This window comes from Nilaparvata lugens, chromosome 1 (assembly GCF_014356525.2).
Source record: "Nilaparvata lugens isolate BPH chromosome 1, ASM1435652v1, whole genome shotgun sequence".
NCBI lineage: Eukaryota > Metazoa > Arthropoda > Insecta > Hemiptera > Delphacidae > Nilaparvata > Nilaparvata lugens.
The window spans coordinates 17925902-17937261 of record NC_052504.1 but is presented as its reverse complement, the minus strand read 5'-3'; the positions used below and the strand labels follow the sequence as shown (position 1 = coordinate 17937261).

Genomic DNA, 11360 nt, shown 5'->3' with positions numbered 1-11360 from the left:
TAATTGCATTCAATCTTTTTTCTCATTATTTTTTTATACTTTGTAAAATTGTTGAATAATTAGCATTACCGTCATTTAATGTAAGTTAGTGTATAAGCCAGTAAATATTGTAACATACATAAATAAAGAACTCTAATCTAATCTAATATTTCAATTGCAATGCCAATATGCTACCACTACGTCTGTGATTGCTTCAGGGATGTCTCTTCGATTCCTAATCACAGCACCAACTACACCAGTTTGAACAGATTCGAATTGTGTTGCTAGTGCAGAGCTAGTGAAGTATTAATCGTGAAAAGTGTGTCCTTTACCAGCTAGATCCCCAATTAGAGAGTTTACAATTGTGAGAATTGGATTATCCTGATCACAAAATATATTGAAATACATCTGACTCACACAGCGTATAAAGTTTCATACCATACCTAGTGGGTTCCTGTGGCAGGTTTTGTTTAAAATATAACCTGCCACGGAATGCGCACATACCTTCATCAATTGTAATGTTCTCATGTGGTTGATAAAATTTTTTGAATTGTAAGGCACTAATAAGAGGTCGGGCCTTAAACAATGGAACATGCCCCGGTTGATTTTTCTGTATCATACTTGAATTATCATTTATATGGAAGTAGGCAAGTATTGTTAGAAATCGTTTTACATTCATGACGTTCGGACAATAATTACAAGAAAGAACAGCATTTGTACAACGGTGATCCAACATTGAAGGCCTCTCACTAATACTCATTTGCAACACTATTCCAATAAATTTGTACATTTCAGCATTGGTAACAGGTTCCCAAGTGGCTAACTGACTATTAGGATTCATTAAATTGAGTTGCCTCTTTTTCTGAATTACTGCTTTGCATACAAGTTTTTTGTTCCTTTTAACGAGACACAAGGTCTTTGTTGATGAAAAAATGAAAGAATTCATGTGCCTTGCTTTGATTGTCTAATCCTATTATACCTGTTTTTGGTCCTGAATCGCCAGTATGGACAAGAATATCTGGATTAACATCACCTTCTTCTTTCCATTTATGCTGTATCATTTGCAACCGCTGAGTTGTAAACCTTGCTGTGAGCTGCTGGGCTTCAGAAGCAGTTCTTATTTGTGGAAATCACCTCCTACCTTTGAACAATCTTCTGTGGGAACCGGCTCATTTCCAGTAGGCATCTCAATATCGCTTTCTTCTTCAGGGTCTGCAAATAGAAATAGTGAAGTGTTATAATTTACAATATATAGGTTCGGTTGCACTAAAGCCTGTTGAATTTTTACCGCGATTTTCAGAAAAAGGCTACTCTGATTGGTTCTCGTGGCATTTCATCATGATTAAAATTAAACAGGCTTTTGTGCAACCTGGCCAGAGTTTGTTTTAAAATTAAACAGATATTTTACTCCATTATTCTACTGAGAACTTTTTAATATTTTCTTTATATTATTTCCATTAGAACTAGTCACTAGGACTAACCATTAATTTTGTTCTCTTATTTCTTATACTAAAATTAATTTTGTATTGCTTAAGGGCCGTTTGCACAGTATAGATTGCTAAACTCGATTAAGTTAATCGAGTTTAAGTTAATCCGAAAGTTTAAACTTGAATCGGTTTTCTCAGTGCATTTACTAATCCAGTTTAAGTTGAACTAGTTTAGCGTTAAGTTGGTAATAGAATGTCATCGTAGGCTGATTTTTACAGGAAATTTGTTATTTGTTTACAAACCATCAGTAATTTGAGGTTAAGTAGCTACTATTTTAGTATTTTCTTGTTCTTGTACAAAATCCACAGAGTTGTAAGCTGTACGGTTCTAAAAGTGAAAAGCGATCAAGAAATTATTTAAAAACTTACGTTTAGTTGGCACCAGAAAATATATTTTAGAATGTAAGATAAAAAAGTCATTTTGTTACGCTTGAATCTACTATGGTCTTCCTCGTTTATTAGAAATCTCTCGAAAGCAATATATCTCATTTATGTGTTATTAAAAACATGTTTTCCAATCGAAGACCACTGTTAAAAATTGTCTTATTTTCTATCAAGTGGTTTATTCAATCAAAATACTAAATTGGCAGTTTCTGTACTCAAAAAAAAATTCTCTATCCCAGAAATTTAAATTATTTGTTTTTTGACCATTTTTTCTGTTTCAAAATTTCTTCGCAGTCATCTTTATCAATCGCATTAAAAACTTCTATCAATTCCTCCATTACAATTATTTTTACATTCAAATAATGATTCACTATAACCTAAATTAATAATAATTATCGTCTACAGAAGCATTAAAAACAACCGTCGAAAAATAATTTACTATAAGCTGTTTCCCCATCAAATCTTTACAGATGTCAAGTTAATCCAAATTATTTGGTTTAAACCTCCTGCTTTGGAGGTTTAAACTTTCCCAGAGTTTAAACTCAATACAGAGATTAAACTGATACTGTGCAAACGGAACTTTAGTTTAAACAAAAAAAAAATCCAGATTTGGTTTAAGCTTTAGCTTAAACTTAAACTGTGCAAACGGCCCTAAGTCTTCCATTGAAGCCTACAGTTCTAATCTATAATTTCACTACTTTAAATTCTTTCACTACAAATTTATTCAATATACTTTTTTCGCTTCACTAGCACTACACCAACTAGAAGGGCTTTGTTCTCTTCAACCTCCTTGTGAGTTCAGTGTTGTGTAGCAGTTGAATGACTTCGGTGTTGTCGTGTTGATGAAGACGTGAGTCATGATGGGCTGCCAATCGTCTTATCTCACTGGTCACATAGGGAATGTGCAGATCTCGGTGAAAATCGCTGTTCCTTATATACCAGGGCGCATTCACCATGTTCCGCAGTACTTTGTTTTGAAATGTTTGAATCTGATTGATGTTTGAAGTTCTAGAGCAGCCCCAAAGCTGAATTCCATACGTCCAGACAGGTTTTAGAATTTGTTTGTAGATCAATATCTTGTTGTCCAATGAGAGTTGTGATTGTCGGCCGAGCAGCCAGTAGATTTTACTGTATTTGAGTCCTAGCTCGCTCCTTTTCATCTTGATATGCTCTTTCCATTTCAACTTGGCTTCAAGAGTCATTCCAAGGTATTTTGCTGTGATCTGTGTGGTACTACATTCCCATTCAGATTTATTCAAATCGGATCAAGGATATTTTTGTTGGTGATGTTTATATGATTGGACTTCATCTCATTCAAATGAATTTTCTATTTTTTGGTCCAGTCACTGAATCTGTTGGTAGCATTCTGTAGTTTTGTGGCTGCTTCTTGTACTGTTTCCCCTTCTGCAAGTATTGCAGTATCATCAACAAAAGTAGCAATTGTCACTGCATCCAATTCAGGAAGATCGCTTGTGTACAGCACATGAAGAACTGGTCCAAGAACACTACCTTGTGGATCTCCAGCCCTTATTTCCTTCAATTCAGAGACGTCGTCACCTTGTTTTACTCTGAACAATCTGTTTGTTGATGTATGATTTTAAAAGTTTCACAAGTTGAGTGGGAAGAATTTTATGAAGTTTATTGTTCAGTCCTACATGCCACACTTTGTCAAATGCCTGTGCCACATCAAGGAAGATTGCTGAGTATATAGATTTTTTTCTCTAATGAATTCTCTATTACATTGGTGATTCTATGTACTTGGTCCAGGGTTGAGTGCTTCTGTATAAAACCAAATTGATGGGCTGGTATCAGATTTCTACTACTTATGATGGGAGTCAATCTCTTCATTAGCAATTTCTCAAAAATCTTTGAAATTACAGGTAGAAGAGATATTGGGCGGTACGATTTTGCTTCTTGAGGACATTTCCCAGGCTTTTGCAACATAATGACTTCTGCAACCTTCCAAATTGTAGGAAAATGTCGTAATCGGAATGGTGGAATGATGCATTAAATAAGTATGTTAGCATGACAATACCTTTCCTTGGAAGTTTTTTCAAGATTTCACCTGTAATCAGATCAAATCCAGGTGCTTTTTTGGTATTCAGATTATATTTTATTTCTTCTTGAACCTCATTTATAGTAACTGGATCAATCCCTGTATCTAAATCATCTATTATATCTTCTTCAGTATCAATTTCAGATTGAATATTGTTTGGCTGAAAGATTTCTTCCAGATGATTAGCAAATATATCTGCCTTTTGTCTGTTGTTTCTTGCCCAAGTACCATCTGGTTTTCTAATTGGAGGGGATTGTAATATTGGTTGCTTAATTTTTTTTGTTGCTTTCCATAATGAATAATCTGTACTGGAATCAGCTGTCAAATATTGAAGGTAGTTATTAATGGATTCCTCAGTTAGTTTCCTTATCTCTCTTCTCAATTGTTGTGTTTTTTTATTCAATATATTTTTGTCAACAGGATAACAAGTTTGTTGCCATCTTCTTCTTGCCCTTCGTTTTTTAAAACAAGTTGTCGAATCTCCAGGGGGTAATTGCATCCTTTTGTTTTCCTGGTGTTTTCCAGGATGATATCTGGATTTGCCACATGAAATGTTCTGCTGCTTCATCCAACAGCTCAGCTGTTCTAAGTGGAATATTCAAGTTGATTGCATTCTCCAAATCCACTTTAAAAGCTTCCCAGTCAGTAGTTCTTTTGACTAACATTGGCCTGTCTTCTTTCTTTATTATTCGTTCACTAAGTGTAAGAATTACAGCTGAACTATCAGAATCCAGGTCAAAGCTCTCTTCAATGCCAATAAACTTACTGGATATTCTCTTTGTTATGAAGAGAGCTAGAGGATCTGGAGTTTTATTCAAATCTGTTGGTCAATAAGTAGGTGTTCCTGATGAATGGAATTAGCAGCCCAGCTCCTGGATAGCCTCTCTGGGTTCTTTTCCTTTAGTCGTTGTGAGTCTTGAACCCCAATCCTTAAGCTTGGCATTAAAATCTACACCCACTATGAATCTATATCCAAGCTGAAGAAGAATATTTGTGTGATAATTTTTCTTTAAATTGTAACATGGTGGAAAATATGCAGCTCCAACAAGTATTTTCTGGTTGATGAACTCTATTCCAACCTATGTGACCTGTATGGATGTAGGTGGAAGACAACCATCAAGAAACACTCCTTTGATAAGATAGGCTCAAACAAGTGGGCTACAGGGTCCCTGCTTAGTTCATAACCGAACGGTCAGGTATAGCCCTGAGCACAACTACTGTTATCAGCATACTTTGAATATTGAAAAATCATTACTGTGTTGAAAAATATAGATAAGATATGAATTTCGATAATGTAATTGTTTTCAAATTTTATGTTGAACTGGCACAAATTATATTACTCAGAGTTTTGATTATGAAGAAATTAGTCATAGGCAGAAAGTCCTAACACAAAAAGATACAATACGTCAGTTTATCAATTGATTAGCTTGTGGATTTACTTCAAAAAACCTTGAACAGCTCTCTAATGATAATTTTGTTGTATGGGAAGAAAATTGTAAATGATTGGAAATTCAATATTAGTGGGAGAAAAATTGATTTGCATCATAATCTAAGACTTGAAAACTACTAGCACAGAATAGATACAGAATGGAAACTGTCAATCAAACTCCTATCCAACCAATGCATTTTACATGGCACATTTTACACGACACGTGACCTTAGGAAGTTTCAATTCTTGTCTTCTGATTGGCTCGCGGCAGTGAACGAGATCAATTGATCCGGATCAGTAAAGTGATCCGAACCTCCCATCTACACTATTACAATGCGGAACTTCCTAACAAGATGGCGGATTTTTGTGCCAGGATACTAACAAAGTTTCCATACTGTATGTATACTGTGCTACTAGTTGAGGCTTACTTATAACTAATTTGTAAAACTACACTTTGTAAAACCGCGCATAATGACCACTTTTGTTCAGCAGGAGTATATTGATCTCCTATTTTGCCGTGAAATCCTCTATGGCCAACTGCCAGAGTGTTGCCAACAATTGGTTTGTTTTACTATTGAGCTTTGTAACTTGAAATAATGAGTGGATGAGAAATTTTGAATTGAAAGTATTATTCATAATCCAAGTTATTAATGATTTTAGAGCTGCAATTTGAAAGAATATTTAACTCTTTGTAAGTAATAAATAGTCAAACCGCAGTGGTTCCAGATTGGTTCTGGAATCAGTGGTATTCTATTGATTAGAACACCACTTCAATACTATTCTATTGATCAGTGGTATTCTGTGATCTAGTGGTATCATATTGATTTTTTTTTGAGTATACATACCCAGTGCAGAAGTGGCTCAGCTTTAATGGTAGTGGAGGCATCTGGACCACCACCATTGGGTATTCCCAGAACAGACTTGGATGTGGGGTTTCAACCGAGGGGCTTTCTGGTATCGTTTGCCTTCCATTTCAAGTAGGTCCACTTCCTTCTAACTTCATGCTCTGTTCTGCGAATGCTCTTGATGGCAGTGACTTCTTGGGCGATCTCTTGCCAGGTCTTGGCCCACTCCTGACCGCCAGAGGTTGACAGAACGATTTCACATCTATTGTCAACAGCTGCCAGCAGAGCTTCCACTTCACGCCGGGTGAAGTTGGTCATGCGTTGTTTGGGTTGTTGCATGGCCAATGGCAACATCTCATGGTTGTTGCTGGCTGGAGTCGACTCTGCTCATTTGTTGGCTGTCAAGCAACTCATATCCAAGAATGCTCCAAATCAGAAGTGCTGGGAAAAAATAAGACAAGTTATTCATTATGTAATTATTTGAAATTCGTGAATTTTGGATGTCTAGTGAAAATATAACATTGTAAGCAGGCCTTTCTTCATCCGATTTGTTGCCCATCCAATTAATATTGAATCTGATATGAGACCATGAATGAATTATAGAATTACAAAGCTTATCACAGTAGGACTTGAATTGAGTTAGAAAGTTTTAGAGATAAAAATATAAACAGGTTGGAGCAAAGTCAATACGACTTGAATTGAGTTGAAAAGATTTGGAGATAAAAATATAAACAGGTTGGAGCAAAGTCAATAAAGTTTTTCACTACTGAGTTTTCACCTACTTCTTTAGCATTGTTGTGGCCACATGTGCCGCAGATAGAAGGCCGAATCTCCGAATTGTTCTCCATTGATCTCAAGTCCACGTCATAAGGACATTTTTCAGCATCATTCTCATCTGAAAATATAAAAAACGCGTATCATCTTATGTCATATCACGAGTCAGTAGGAGAGTAGGTAAAAGGAAACAATGGAAAAGATTCGAGGAAATATCAATACCTGAGTAAATTATTTTCATGAGAGAGAAAAATAACAGTAGGAAATCATATACGGTTTTCACATACGATTTATGTTCGTTTTTGCATTCATTTTGTAAGTTAGTAGAAAATACCTTCAAAATACAGTAAAAAACTGAATGTAAGGTGCGTAGCAAAATTTTAGTTTGGATTCAGAGATTTTGTTGTTAGTATGTTCAACGATAACTACAGAACGTTTTCAGCAATCAACTTCAACAATATTAAGAGTTGTTCAGTGAGTGATGATGTTGTTATATGAATAAATAAGAAAAACAAAAACAAAGTAATTGTTGTCAACCACTATTTTAATTGTGGTTGAAAACATTTTTAATAATATTGAACACATATTATTGACTGAGCGAAGTGAGGTCTAAGATTCGAGTCGACGGTTTGGCAATTCTCTTAATGTTTAAATGTTTATATGTTGCGCATTTACGGCGAAACGCGGTAATAGATTTTCATGAAATTTGACAGGTATGTTCCTTTTTTAATTGCGCGTTGACGTATATACAAGGTTTTTGGAAATGTTGCATTTCAAGGATAATATAAAAGGAAAAAGGAGCCTCCTTCATACGCCAATATTAGAGTAAAAATCAGACTATAGAATTATTCATCATAAATCAGCTGACAAGTGATTACACAGATGTGTGGAGAAGCCAGTCTATTGCTGTATTTCCATAAGGTCTATAGTTTCAATCAGGTACTTGTGGATGAGAATACTGCGTGACGTCTACTGTTCACAGAACTACTAGTTAAAACCATAGTATAGTAGTACAGATGACGTTGATCAATGAAGATGACTTAGGCTCAACTCACATGACTCAAGTCGAGAAGAGACTGCGACTCTAGTCTCTTCCCGACAAAGCATGTGTTTTCAAATGGTGACACTCAGACCAGTCGATTCTAGTCTTCGCGATCTCATAACTGTGAGACTGAGTCGAGTGTCGACTCGACATGTTGGTCGAGCCTCGACTTGAGTTTCATTATAGTACACTGTATTTTTAATGAAAGTGAGGTTATGTTTTAAGAAAGTGATGTTTTATCATTTCAAATAAGACAATAATAAGAATTAGATAAGACGATATATTTATTATAAAATTCGTTTCATGCGCAGTAGTGATGAATTTTATCTCATATTTTTCAATAATGTGAGGTTAGAAATGGAGTAGCATAGAACTGAAGTAGTGACAATGAGCAAAACAGTCGTAAGGTCGAAAGACTTAAAGCCTCGACTGGAGTCGGGGTAGTGTGAGTTGAGCCTTAATCATTCGTTTTTTTCGGATAACGTGATATAATTGAAAGCAAACATACTCTGAATAAAACAAGTTGAAACTAGGCCAAAATATTCATGCTGCCAAATTGCAAATTGTGGGAAATTGCTATCCTTTCATATTTTTGCAAGCCCATATCTATATAAAAGCGAAATGGCACTCACTCACTGACTGACTCACTCACTCACTTGCAGAACTAAAAATCTACCGTACCAAAGACGTTCAAATTTGGTAGGTATGTTCAGTTGGCCCTTTATAGGCGCACTAAGAAATCTTTTGACAATATTTCAACTCTAAGGGTGGTTTTTAAGGGTTTAAAGTTTGTCTTTTAGCATGTATATTCTTCTTATTCTCTTAATTATATTTGAAAAATGTCCATACCATTATGTTAATATAGAACTATAATCTAGAGAGAGTACCTCTTTGAAACAGTTGTTAACTGGTAACTAAATTAATAATTTTGTCAGGTTGGCATTAGGTTGAGTTGACTTTGTTAGGTTGGCACCAAGTTGAAGATTGAAATGCATTTATCGCGGAAAAATTGATTGGGCACTGCTACTTTATTCAGAGCTATTCCTGGGAATACTATATTACTAGCCGTCAGGCTCGCTTCGCTCGCCATATCCGTTTAGCCAGACGTTTAGTCTGGGCCCCCGACTGGATCGTCCTACAATTGAAAAATGCAGGCGAGCGAAGCGAGCCTGCTGATCTCATACTTGGACGATCCAGTCGGGGGTCCAGGGGGCGGAGCCCCCTGGCTAAACGGATATAAGCGAGCCTGACGGCTAGTGACTGGATATATTCAATTTGGCAACATAGTTGGTGAAGGGTTGTCTCATTGAATACATTCAGTCATATGGGCTTCAAATTGCAATCAATCTTACAAACATAATTATGATAGTTTAATTATTCGTTATATAACAAAGAAGCTCCCCTTGGAATGCATAAACATCCAATTGTTTTTTAATATGATTTATCCCAAACATACTTGTCTACATAGATGGCTTACTTACATGTCTAGAGAGTTTCAATTAATAACAAGATCAAGAATTTACTTTTGAAAATGGATTGATGAATACACATGTCCTAAATGAAACGCAGGTGAATACTGCTCCAGACGAAGCTCTCTCTGCCTCTGTCTGTCTCTCTCTCTCTCTCTCTCTCAATAAATGACAAATGAATATCTCAGACTCAGAGGCAAGTAGTGTTTCACAATCAAAAATCTCTGAAGAACAACTATCTTCAGAAGTCATGAAGATAAATTTGACTGTTTTATTAGTATAAAATGGATAATTTCTAATTTATTCAACTTATTCACGTTTTGCTTCTCTTGATGATTTAAAATTACTCAAAATTTTTGATTTTTAGTCAGCAACATTCTGTGCTATATTAAATTAGGATATTCGTTTTTGTAAATTCAGTGTTTCTTATTTTGTTTTTTATAACCCAAGTGGAAAAAGAAACAATATTCCCAGTAAATTTACTGTGAAAAATAAAAGACAGAATGAATTTACGATATGAACAAGGAATTTTCTTACCTGTATGCTGGATCCAAATTTCCAAGTTTTGGAAAATTGAAGCATCTTTAGCCCTTTGATTCTTGCACTGTATGTGCACCCTTTGAACGAGCCTATAGTTCGTGACATTGTAGAAGCAATCACTCACTCTGACTGGGATTAGCTTCAATGTTCAATATAAACTAATCAAGCAGTCTCTGATGAACATGATAGGATATCTCAAACATTGAGATAGGAAGCACAGTATACTTGAAAAGCAGCCACCCTCTAGAAGAAGAGAAAAACCTGTATCAAAGTGTTTATCTTTAGTTTAGCTTTTTCTTGATTACTTCAATATCTAATCTACACAAAATGGACTGTTTGAAACAAAAACATTTTAAACCATGACGTGATAATTCATTGTGAAGAACGTTGTGAGTAAAGAATACAATATACATTCAACTTATACGTGTTTATCCAAGATAAAATAGTATATATTTCTTTCTTTGAATCAATCTTTCGTTACTTTCTCAAGTTTCTAGGGGACTACCTATGTAGAACGTGTCCCCTAGAAAATTGAATTCAATCAATTATCATTTAGGATACATGCATGGTATTCATGCTTAAGTTTCAATTCCAATCCATTTATGGATGTCAGCATTGAAAATAGTCATCCAAGGTAATATTAAATAATCATCCAAACACTACTAAATTACTCAAACATGTTGATACAATACAATGAAAATACCGGAAAATACAATAAAATTGAGAATACAAACAAGAAATAGGCTAGCACTACTAAGTTTGAATAGATTCAATCATGAATAAACAAATAAAATCTGATGAACACAAAAAGTAAAGACCTGTTGGGTGTTGACTACACACGGCGGTCACCGGTCAGGCGTTCCGAGTTACAGCAGTCTTAAGCTAGCTACGCAGTGCAGGCTGGATGCTTGTCTGACTCGGACTAGGCGCTGAGACAACAAATAACAACAGCGTTGGTGGGAATGCAAGCGGCCGCAGTAACATCTTCCACCCAGCAATGTTCGGCGTAGTTCCGCCTAGCGGACAGACGAAAGATCAATCCAGTCGGTTATTTGATCCCTCCAGCCAGGCTCAGCCAAGCAGCCAAGACAATAGAACAATGGAGTGGCGGTCTTATTCGCGTTCATCAGCAGTTTCCTTTCTCACGATTATTTTTATTTTTGTGTTACCTATAATCAATAATAACTCCAGTCACCAGTAAAAGGTTTCCAGAAACGTGGTGTACTACCATATTAATGGCTTTTCATGATGATTTTTAATTAGGCTATTTAAAAACATTGTTGACATTCTGAGCCTTCAGGCTAAGCTTGGGGTCGCTGAGAACGAATCTGCAATCAGAATTTATCTATCACGAA

At 35.7% G+C, this 11360-nt stretch overlaps 1 long non-coding RNA gene across 1 annotated transcript; it reads right to left on the bottom strand.

Moving 5' to 3' along the window:
* Positions 1-688: 688 nt before the first annotated feature.
* Positions 689-10976, bottom strand: LOC111048045. The gene is made up of 5 exons (XR_005571794.1): positions 10824-10976; positions 10003-10248; positions 6963-7075; positions 6181-6621; positions 689-1191 (listed from the first exon to the last, which is right to left on the bottom strand). It is a non-coding gene; the product is annotated as an uncharacterized LOC111048045 (long non-coding RNA).
* Positions 10977-11360: the final 384 nt, after the last annotated feature.